Source organism: Peromyscus californicus, unplaced genomic scaffold (assembly GCF_007827085.1).
Source record: "Peromyscus californicus insignis strain IS unplaced genomic scaffold, ASM782708v3 Scaffold_14__1_contigs__length_90479793_seg_2, whole genome shotgun sequence".
NCBI classification, from domain to species: Eukaryota; Metazoa; Chordata; class Mammalia; order Rodentia; family Cricetidae; genus Peromyscus; species Peromyscus californicus.
The window spans coordinates 69,205,635-69,218,522 of NW_026294436.1; positions in this window are offsets into that span (position 1 = coordinate 69,205,635).

Genomic DNA, 12,888 nt, shown 5'->3' on the forward strand with positions numbered 1-12,888 from the left:
AATGCAACTATATTAAAGATAGCAATAAATCTGCAATATGGGTTTCTAAATGAATTATTCAAATGATAACTAATATATTAATGGGAAGAATAATATAATAAAAAGGATGCTTGACTACTCAAAAAATGTGGGAAATGAGAGACAAAGAAATGCTGCATCAATAAAAATCAAATATGATTGTAGATAAAAAGGTAGATGTAAGAAATCTACTTCATAGGAGTGCCCTAAATATTCAGAGAGAAAATTGGTTAGGAAAGCTACTTATCATGGTGTGGAGTGAAGTAACCAGGAAGTGTTTATTATTTATGTAAAACAAAAAAATGTTACTGAGAAGTCGCTGTGAAGAAGTCAAAGAATGAAAAAGAATATATGGAAATAGCATATCTGATAAAAAAGACTTGTGTATAGAACACATTTTTTTAAAAAGTCCAACCCAGTAACAAGGCCAAGATTAAACACTTGTTTTTAAAATGAGCAAACACATTTATGTTTTTAGCTATAGACAAGCCGTGATCAGGGAACTTCCTTTTGCAGCAAACAGGAATGAATACTGAGTCTCGTGGCTACCCAAGGTGCTGGGAATGATTGTTGACTGCCTGCCTCCAAAGCTCAGGGAATACCAGAGAGGGGGAAAGGTAAAGAATATAAGCCAGATAATGGAGAGAGTTATGAAACACTATCTCCTGAGCCTGACATAGCCATTGAAACCACGCCCTCACTGGAGCCGCTGTGGGTCTGCACAAGACTGGCCCTGTCATCATTCAGTCATGGATGGCGGAGACGGCTTGAGGGCCCTGTCTCTCCCTGGGGAACTTTAGGCTGTTGATGGATGATGAAGAAGAAGTCATTGTCTTCAGCAATTGCCCTCGCATGCTCATGTGGGTGACCTGGTTCAACCCTGTGGGTCACAAAAAAACAATCACAAAGACATTCTGAAGGTAGGATTGGGGACCTGTAGGGAGGTGCAGGTGTTGACAGAGGTGAGCCAGGGATAAGACAGGGTAGAGAGGTGTGTGTGACCAGAATACACTTGTTCCAGTTCCGTTTCCATTTACTGTGATAAACACCATGACCAAGAGCAACTGAGGAGGAGGGAGAGGATTTGTTTCAGTTCACATCACTGAAGTAATCCTCAGCAGGAACCAGGAGTGGAGAACTGAAGCGGAGACCATGGAGGAACTCTACTTTCTGGCCAGCTCCTGAAACAGCCCAGGTCCACCAATCTAGGGGGAGCACCGCCCACAGTGGACTGGGCCTTCCCACATCAATTAGCAGCTGAGAAAATGCCCCACAGACATGCCCACAGCTAATGTGATGCAGGTAATTCTTCGATCTCTCTTTCCTGATGTGTCAAGTTAACAACTCAGTTTAGCCACTGCAACATCATATACGTGAAATTTTCAAGGAGTAGATATAATAATAAAAATGAGAAAAATAGTTAAATAGATCTTTCTAGCACGAATCTTAAAAGGTCTTATTAATAAAAACAAACCTGAAGCCAGGTATTGGGGTGTAGTGGGTAGCCATTCCAGCTTTGATCTGGAAGTTCCAACCCCCATTGAGACTTCAGCAACTGTCACGCCTACAAGGCGGGGCCAAGGGAGGCGCCTGGAGACTGGAGAGCTGGATCGGCGGGCTGGGGCTCAGTTCCGGGACCCTGGACTGGAGAGGTGGACCGAGCAGAGCTCCAGAGAATACCGCTGGACTGCGATACACCTTCCCCAGACCCCGCGACCTACCTATCCCTTAATTTGTAAGTTACGCCATTAAATAAATCTCCTTTTAATTACGTGGAGTGGCCTTAATAATTTCACCAATATCTGGCGTGTGGGGCAAATTCCAAAGGCCTGGGTGGCTCCCGCCCTCAGCCTCCTCCGAGGCTAGCGGGTACCTAAACCCACCTGCAAAGTTCCATATAAACAGGGAACGCCTACACGGTTCCATTCCCTAAAGAGGGAGCAGCTAGTCCGGTCTCAGTTCCCTAGATTAGCCCCGAGACCAGCGAAAGAGGCACTCCCCGGCTTCCCGAGTGCCGGCACCGGCTCCGGCTCCCGCCATCTTGACTCCAGCGAGCTGCAGTCAGCCAAGATCACCAGCAGGCCCTGCTTTGGAGCTGTACCAACGCCACCTGCTGGCTGAAAAGTGCTACTACACCCCCCCAAAACCACGAAAGGTAGGTAAAAGAACCTGATAATTTTACACCTTAAAATTGACTAACAAATTTTGAGTAATTCTTGTAATATGGCTGACAACATTACCTCACAAGAATTCGAAAACCTTTTTGCCTGTATGATGAATGACATCTTCCTGGAAATATACGACCTTCCTAAGGCATATCTGGCCTGTAACATTTTGGCATTCATTGTAATAATCCACACAGTGTTCAAACACTGGTTTAATAACAAGAACAAAGATGAGTCATTATTGGGACTGATACAGGCTTTAAGCGAGAGCAATGAAGGCTTACAGAAAAAGATTCTATCTCTGGAATCTGCTTTAATGGATAGCAATGAGACCTTACAGAAAAAGATTCTTTCTCTGGAATCTGCTGATCAGGATTTACAAAACAGGCTTATACCAAAAATTGATCTTATTGATAATAAATGTGAATATTTAATGGACAGAACACTAACTCTCCAGACACTATATAAGGAAGAAAGATTATCATTAATTGATAAGATAAGGTTCATGGAATCATGTGTTTCTGAGGAACATAAAAACTTCTATGATTCCATGAGAAATCTGGAGTCCCTTGCCAGAGAGGAGGCTCACTCCATAGAACAGACCCTAGGTGCTCGTTTGCAGGCCTTAGAAGAAACTCTCAGTAAACATGACAAGGGACCTAATAAGCAGAAGGGCAAGACCATAGAGGTTGTAACATCTCCAAATGGCTCTCACACAATGGCTTATCCTGTTATCATCCATGAGAAGCCAGCAGATGACACACACCCTGAGCCATATACTACATATACATTACAACCAATTTCAACAAGGGACTTTAAAAATATAAAGGAAGCAGTAGTTAAGTATGGGATACACTCCATGTACGTAAAACAGATGTTAAATTCGTGGTCTACCTCACATAGAATCATCCCAGATGACTGGCATCAGTTAATATCAGCTGTTCTAGAATATAGCCAGCAGTGGAAAAGCTGGTTGAGAGAAGAGGCAAAAATTTTAGAACAACAAGGTAAACTCAGAGGTTTTGTGATCTCCCAAGATCAAATACTTGGTGAGGGATGTTTTGCTGACAGGAATGTACAAGCCATTTATGATGAGCATACAATATCCCTATGCCGTACAGCAGCTCTAAATGCTTGGGAAAAAATTCCAGAACCTGGAAAACCAACTGAGGTATACACAAAGATATTTCAGGGACCACACGAACCCTTCACTGATTTTTTACAAAGACTGAACACAGCTATAACAAGAGCTGTATCAGATAAAGAATTAAGAAAAGTATTAACTGAGTCCTTGGCGTTCGACAATGCTAATGCAGAATGCAGAAGAATACTTACACCATTAAAGATCAGATCAGCTCCTTTGGAAGAATGGATTCAGTATACTGATGGTGTTGAGTCTCGTAACTACAGTAATGAGGCTTGGATAGGAGAGACAAATCCCAGAGGTGAAAGAAGGCCCCGTGTTACCAAATGTTTTAAATGTGGTACACCAGGTCATATAAGTAAAAACTGTACGTGGGGTACTCCTAAGAGTAATACTCCTTTTAGGAATAGCCTAAACAGGAGACCCCAACCACCTCCCAGATTATGTAGAAGGTGTGGCAAAGGCCAACATTGGACCAGTGAGTGCAGATCAAAAATAGATATACGAGGTAACCCTTTACTGGTGGGAAACGCCTCAGGGGGCCTCTTGCAGGCCCCCAAATCAAATGTAGTATGAACATTCCCAGCCACTGTGGAAGAAATTCCTCTCCAAGACAACTGAATAAACCAATGCCTAATGTAAAAACCGATACTGCAATGGATGATAAAACAGCTCTGATGGATGGATCACAGTTTACAAAGAACACTATAAAACAAATATTTTGGCAGACTTCCATAAATGATCAAAGACCAAAGCTTAGAATTCGAATTAATGGCCTGGTTATGGAGGGACTGGTAGACACAGGTGCAGATGTGACTATAATTACACCAAAATCATGGCATCCAAATTGGCCTCTTCAAGAGATAGATGTCCAACTTTTAGGGATTGGCACCCTATCTCAGATAAAACAGAGTTCGAGATGGGTTGAATGCATAGGGCCAGAAGGACAGAGAGGAAGACTGAAGCCATATGTAGCAAATGTAGCAGTAAATCTTTGGGGCCGAGATCTGTTACAACAGTGGAATACCCAGATTAAAATTCCTACACTTTCAGAAAAAGAATACAGACAAATGCATGTTTCTAAGAATAATATCATCACATGCTATAAAAATCAGGCACCAACCATTCAGGCTGTTCACAAACAGAGCACAACTGCTGTTGAACTCTCAGAAGTACCAACTGCCTTACCTTTAAAATGGCTAACTAATAAACCTGTCTGGGTTGGACAATGGCCTTTGACAAAAGACAAGCTACAAGCTTTAGAACAGCTGGTTCAAGAGCAGTTAAATGCTCAACACATTGAAGAATCTACCAGCCCTTGGAATTCTCCTGTATTTGTTATTAAAAAAAAGTCTGGTAATTGGAGAATGCTGACAGATCTGAGAGCTATTAATAAAGTAATTCAGCCAATGGGCTCCCTACAGACTGGGATGCCCTTGCCCTCTCTGCTACCTAAAGAATGGCCTATAATAGTTATTGACTTAAAAGACTGTTTCTTTACCATACCCTTACAAGAAAATGATAGAGAAAAATTTGCCTTCACAGTACCTAATTATAACAATTCTCAGCCAGTCAAGAGATATCAATGGAAGGTCCTCCCACAGGGAATGTTAAACAGCCCTACTTTGTGCCAATACTTTGTGCAGAAACCATTGGAGATAATTCATGTAAAGTTTCCACAATCCACAATTTATCACTATATGAATGATATCCTATTAGCTGGTCCAAAGTTAGATACATTAGAAAGCATGTTTGAAGAAGTAAAAAAAGTTTTGCCTCTCTGGGGACTGCAAATTGCTCCTGAAAAAATACAAAGAGGAGATTCTATTAATTACTTAGGATATAAGATAGAGCTATAAAAAATTATACCCCAAAAGGTACAACTAAGGAGAGATCAATTGAAGACAATGATTTTCAGAAGTTATTAGGAAGCATTTCCAACTTACTGGGTATCATGGGAATACCCAAAGATGGACTACAAAATTTTGCTAATACTCTAGAAGGGGACAAAGAATTAAATAGTCCAAGAGAATTATCAGCCAAAGCTGAGAAGGAATTGGCTCTAGTAGAAAAGACAATTCGAGAAGCACATGTGGATCGTATGGATCCAGAACTTAAATGCATTCTTGTCATATTCTCCTCCAGACATTCCCCAACAGGTATTTTGATGCAGAGGGAAGATATTATATTGGAACGGATATTCCTACCACGTAAACCAAATAAGAAATTAAAGACTTATATAGAAAAGATCTCTGATTTGATTCAAAAAGGTAAACTAAGACTTCGCCAGTTGACAGGAATGGACCCAGCAGAAATTGTAGTACCTTTAACTAATGAAGAAATTTCATCACTATGGAAAGATAATGAATACTGGCAGAGAGCCTGCAGTAACTTTTTGGGAGAGATTAACAACCACTATCCCAAAAGCAAGAGAATAGAATTCATAAAGAAGACTGAATGGGTCCTTCCTCACATTGTACGACAAAAGCCAATTTCTGGAGTCCTCACATTCTATACTGATGCAAATAAATCAGGGAAAGCAGGATATAAATCAGGAGACTTAAGTAAAGTGGTACAAAGTCCATACAGCTCTGTACAAAAGGCAGAACTGTATGCCATTCTTATGGTACTGATGGACTTCACAGAACCCCTCAATATAGTCACTGACTCTCAATATGCAGAGAGAGTTGTTTTACATATTGAAACTGCTGAATTTATTCCTGATAATACAGAATTAACTTCGTTATTCATACAATTGCAGTAAATCATCAGAAAAAGGGAACATCCTATATATATAACACATATCAGATCCCATACAGGTCTGCCAGGACCTCTAGCACAAGGTAATGATGAGATTGATCAGTTACTAATAGGTAATGTGCTAGAAGCCTCAGAATTTCATAAGAAATACCATGTAAATAGCAAAGGTTTGAAGAAGGATTTCTCCATCACTTGGCAACAGGCTAAGGATATTGTGAAAAAATGTCCTACTTGTTCCATCTATAACCAACTTCCATTACCTGCAGGGAGAAATCCAAAAGGTATACAAAGAAATGAAATTTGGCAGATGGATGTGTTTCATTTTGCAGAATTTGGAAGATTAAAGTATGTACATCATACCATTGACACCTATTCAGGATTTCAGTAGGCAACTCCTATGAGTTCTGAAAAGGCTGATTCTGTGATTACACACCTATTAGAAGTTATGGCCATCATGGGAATACCTGTACAAATTAAGACAGACAATGCCCCAGCATATGTCTCCAATAAAATGAGACAATTCTTTGCTTATTACAATATAAAGCATGTTACAGGTATACCACACAATCCCACAGGCCAAGCAGTCATAGAAAGATCCAATTGAACTTTAAAGGATATGCTAAATAAACAGCAACAGGCAACAATGACTCCTAGAAATAGATTGCATAGTGCTTTATTAACCTTGAATTTTCTCAATGCTGATGAGAAAGGAACAACAGCTGCGGAGAGACATTGGACGACAGACAAAACTCCTGAGCTAAACCAACCGGTTTATTTCAAGGATGTGCTGACCTCAGAATGGAAACCTGGATATGTTCTACGTTGGGGAAGGGGTTTTGCCTTTGTTTCTGCAGGAGAAGAAAAGCTATGGATACCAACAAAATTAATAAAAATTCAATTCGAACAGGAAAAACACTTTGATGAGGAGAAGTAAAAGATCATCCACCAATGTGACATCTCTACAAGTTGTAAGAAAAATTTAACAATCAAAGGTTGGGGTAGGGTTCTGTTTTTGTCTTTTCAGGATAATGGAAATACCCATCTTACAGAAATCATAAGGCCTTGGATATCTGGATGTTTACAGCAGAAAGAAAGAATCTATTGGTACCAATCTACACACGGTAAAATCTCACTGTCTAACATCTATCTCTCTATCAATCTAGAAAAGTGGTGGTTCCAATTCAATTATAAGCCAAGCTGACTTTGGAGATGGAATTGGCTCACTCCTTCTCTAAACCCAAGCATATTACTAAAAGAAAGTTTGAGAGATTCTTCAGTCCAATATCTGAAGAGCCCTCTGGTGTGGGACAGAAGGAAACCAATAAAAAGGGATCATTGTCTTCTAGATTCTAACTCTCTCCATGCTTACTCTTGATTTCTCAAAATCCTTTCTTACATGCTATCTCCTCTTTAAATCCAAACCTTCCATTTTGATAACAAATAAGTTTTTCCAATAGCAATCTCGGAAGTTTCCAGAAGGAAGATGGGGCCCCAACAACAGCAACTCTACCCAATCCAGAATGATGCCATGGTAATCATCATCATACTACACTTCTTGCCAGAATTTCAGACAATCTTACCCATTACTCTAAGACTTGCTGCAGAACCTACAGTTAGTCCATCTGACTATCAGATTTAACTATCTGAGCTTTCTTACAGTACCCAACAGAGATAACATCACCCCCTAAACAGCAGGAAGCAATTCTAAGAAAACAACGCCCCTTCTCCCTTAGGTTTCATAATTCTCAGGGTTATGGATGATGGTTATAGGGTTGGGGGTGGAAGAAAATATTAAATTCAGTATTCAAAAAAAAAAGGAAAAGAAGAAATGGAATGGATAGTTATAAGATATTATGGTAGATTATTGTATGTACTAGTAAACAAATTTAGTAAAATAGCAGCCTTAGATAATTTGCACTGTAATTTGCACTGTTATGGATTCTTATATGTTGATACAAATGTAAACTATTTTTATATTCCTGTTTAAGATAATTTGTATATTGATACAAATACAGAACTATATTTGTTATAATGTACATATATTTCTACTCTTATATGAAATACTTGTATATTGATACAAATGTAAATTTATATCTGTCATACTTTATGTATGCTCTACTTCTGTTTAGGATATTCAGTATATTGATATATATTTAAGATTATTGTCATATTACATATCGCACTATATACTCCTACCTCTGTTATAAATATCTTGTGTTTGTCACAATTTTGAAGTCATTGTTCTTTACCATACATTTGCTTATAGACTGTTTACCTTGTTTACATGAAGCCTTAGTCCTTAGGTTATTTCAGTAGATAAGACTTATAGATTTATAGTCACCTATGCTTGTCATCTTTATAGTTATGTTAGGCTATCCAGATTTACAGATTCATAGGTCAGATGGACAGGCAATCTTCAAACACTTCATAGACCTAGAGAATATGGCATTTAGATAACTTAGAATTCTGTTGATGTGGGACACAATTGCTCCTGGCTGCACCAATTTGATCCCGAGAGAACGTTGGGCTTCTAAGACATTTCCATTTGGAAGTTTGTCTTCTTGGCACAAAATGGCCCACTGGGCAAAGAACTGCCCTTGCCTCGATGGCTGACAGTACGAATGCAATGCTGTCCTTTCTGGATAAGCGGGACACAAAGAAAGCAACCACTGTAGTCTGCCAAGACAGGGTAAGATGGTCTTTCAGAATTCCTGCTTCTGAAAATGGTCTGTCAGATACTTTAGGCCTGTAGCCAATTTGAATGCACCAACAATGCTGAGAAACATTAGGTGACTGTCCAGGCTGCCAGCTGTCTCGGTCTACTCTCGCAAGATTCCCAAAAGTTGCTTGCATCCATCTACCATTTCTCAGGTACCATTATATTCCTTCTCAGGTCTTTGACGGGATTGAAGACCAGCAGTTATAGTTATAACTTAGTAGATAGAACATATTAAGTATTAGATTCAGGTTCTTTAGGATAGGACAACTTTTGGAATGATCTTTGTAACATGCCATTTACCTATACTCTATAGTTCTCTGGATTTTATGTGTTTCTTGCTTGATATTGTTTGCATTGGTTGTAGTTCCATCTTATCTAGGTCATTATCCCTCATTATTCCTGGACAATATTTGATAACCATTCCTTTGTATATAGTCTTGTATTAGGTTAGAACTTTCTTATTTAGACAAAGAGGGGGAGATGTAGTGGGTAGCCATTCCAGCTTTGATCTGGAAGTTCCAACCCCATTGAGACTTCAACAACTGTCACGCCTACAAGGCGGGGCCAAGGGAGGTGCCTGGAGACTGGAGAGCTGGATCGGTGGCCTGGGGCTCGGTTCCGGGACCCTGGACTGGAGAGGTAGACCAAGCAGAGCTCCAGAGAATACCGCTGGACTGCGATACACCTTCCCCAGACCCTGCGACCTACCTATCCCTTAATTTGTAAGTTACGCCATTAAATAAATCTCCTTTTAACTACATGGAGTGGCCTTAATAATTTCACCAATATTGGGGTGAATGCTGGAAGATCACTACAGCCACCTCACCTTGCCAATTCCTCAGCTGATCCTGTTTCCTCAGACTGGGAGCCTCTGAGTTCTCACCGGAATGGATCTCAGCTGAACTGCTGCTAAAAGCCTAAAAGCTTAACCAGCTCTAGTTCCTGGTTTTCACGCCTTTGATACCTTTCTGCTTTCTGCCATCACTTCCTGGGATTAAAGGCGTGTGTCACCATGCCTGGCTGTTTCCAGTGTGGCCTTGAACTCACAGAGATCTGGTGGGATCTCTGCCTCCCAAGTGTTAGGATTAAAGGTGTGTGTACCATCATTTTCTGGCCTCTGTATCTAGTAGCTGTTCTGTTCTCTGACCCCAGATAAGTTTATTAGGGTGCACAATATTTTGGGGAACACAATATCACCACAGATATTTCCCTCCAAGAATATATCTCGTGCATATTATTAGCTAATGAGTACATGGAAAACTGCTTAACACCATTAATCATCATGCAGAACAGATGAAAACAGCATTGAGACAGACAGCCCTTCACACTCACTAACATGACCATACTAGTCAATGCCAAGGGTGGTAAGCATCTGTAGAAAGCTGGGATGCTTAGGTAATTCTTAAAACATTATATATATATTCATCATATAACCCAAAAGTTTCACTCCAAGAAAAAGAAAATGCAATCATATACCCACTCGAAGGCATATATGGGAAGATTTGCAATAAACCAAATTCAAAACAAGCCAAACAGCCAGGGATGAAGAATAAGTCAAATATATGCACTGGACTAAATAGCATCCCCCCCAAAAAAAAAATCAAGTATACTGTAGCTAGAGATTTCCTGCCTGGCCCACGGTCAGGGCAAATCTCTCTCACCCGCCAGTCCCACAGCCATTCAGACCCAACCAAGTAAACACAGAGACTTATATTGGTTACAAACTGTATGGCCGTGGCAGGCTTCTTGTTAACTGTTCTTTCAGCTTAAATTAATCCATTTCCATTAATCTATACCTTGCCACATGGCTTGTGGCTTACCGGCATCTTTACATACGGCTTGTCATGGTGGCGGCTGGCAGTGTCTCTCTCACCCAGCTTCCTGTTCTCTCAATTTTCCTCTCTGTTAGTCCCGCCTATACTTCCTGCCTGGCCACTGGCCAATCAGTAATTTATTTATTGACCAATCAGCAACATATTTGACATACAGACCATCCCACAGCAGTATACCCTAAACTTTTGTGGCTTTATTTGGACCCACACCCTTGCAGATGGCTAAGTTAAGATGACATTTTATACTTGATTCGGCTGGGCGCTAATTTGCCGACTGTCATTTCTCTATGCAGAAAGAAACTAGGCACACATACACACAGAGGGAACAGAGTCAGGCCCATCTGCAGCCACCAGATGCCTAGGAAGAGGGTCAAGCTTTCAGAGAGAGCACACCAGCTCACATCTGTATTTCAGACCTCTCCTCTCCAGAACTGTGCGATAATAAAGTCCCGTCAAGTCCTCTTTTCTCTGCCACGTGGGGCTTAGGAAAGGAATACAGTATTTGATGTTGCTATTTAGCAGTGGGAGGACACATGAGAGACATCAGCCCCAGTGTAGATGAAGTCCAGGGACACTGCAAGAGGGACAGTGCACACACTGACAAAAGGCTACCCATGCCCTGACTCCATTCACCTGCAATTTCTACCAATGGCAAAACTTTGGGGACGGACCTGAGGCTGCCCTGGACTGGGTTTGGGATAGAGCCTGACCACATTTCACAAACAGCGTGAAGGGATTCAGGGGGTATGCTGCTGCTGACACTGACTGTAGCAACAGATACAAAATTGTAAAATCTATTTAACTCCATCACACTTTACACGCTCAATGAAGTCATTTGACATTTTGCAAATTATTCTTCAATAGATACGTAAAAAGTGAGCTAAGAAATGTTTGATCTTTTCATTTTCTCTTTTCTTAAGATTTATTTTTATTTTTTGTGTTTCCCTATTACGTTTGTACCCCATGTGCATGCAGTGCCCACAGAGCTCAGAAGAGGGGGCCAGATCCCCTGGAAGCCGATTTATGTGCAGTTGTAAAACTTTAAGTGGGTGCTGAGAACCGAACCCAGATCCTCTTAGAGAGCAGTAAGTGCTGTTAACTGCTGAGTCATCTCTAGTCCTTCTCTGTTTTCTATAATAACTGATACAATACAGAATTCAATTCTCTGAAATTTACTCGTCATTGGAACCTAGAACTTTTGCTTCTCATTATTGTTGCTATGGGATATGTATTGAAGGACCGTATGATGTTTTATTTGTTTGGTGTGTTTAATTTTCTCCTACCGTGAAGATTTTGGCTTTTTTATGTTTTCCTAGCAATTTACTTACTTATCTGGTATTTGAGGTATATCTGTTTCAAATCTCTTGTGACTGCAGGAATCCCATAGTCTCATGTTGTGTTTTCTTTGTTTCCTCGTATCTTGATTAATCTCATCCGAGGTCTGCTTTGATAACCTTATTAAAGAATCAGGTTCTGGTGTTCTCAATCTTCTCTTCTATTGTTCCTGACATTCTTGATTTCAAGGCTTCTCTGCTCTCCCTGGTTGTGCTCACCTCTGTTTTTAACTTCCTGAGCAGAGGGTGACTTCATTTGTTTACAGTCTCTCTTCTGTTGTTTTTTAAATCTGTGAATGCTTCTTCTTCACTGAACTCACAAATTTTAACATATAGTATTTTCACTTATTGAGTTATTTTAAAATATTTAGCTTCTAAACAAATGAGGTATGTGTTAGCTATTTTTTGTAAGTTATGTTTCATTTTTATGGTACTATTTTCTGAGAACTTGGGTGAAATTGATTTATAGTTTTGTTTTGTAAAATACTACATGTATCTGTGAAAATAATAGTTATCCTTCATTGAGAATACAGAAATTTAGGAGTAGGTATTGGTATATAGAGAGAGTTTATAACTTACGATTATACTCTAATTTTCAGATCTTCAAATTAATATTATTTACAATTTTTTTTGTGTGTGTATATATGTATGCATGATTGATCTATGGCCTTTGAGGGCAATAAAATCTCCATCCACACCTGCTGATTATCTATATCTTCCTGAAATTTTTCTAGCTCTTTCTTGGAAATATTTGCCACTATCTTAGTATATATATAACAGGTTAAAACAAATATGCCTTCTGGTCCTATTACTCCATTCACCATATATAATATCCATCTCTGTCCATTTTTAGATTCTGGCTTTGGGGTTTTCCTTCTCAGTTATTAAAATGTTGGCTCCAGATTCCTTCCACTGC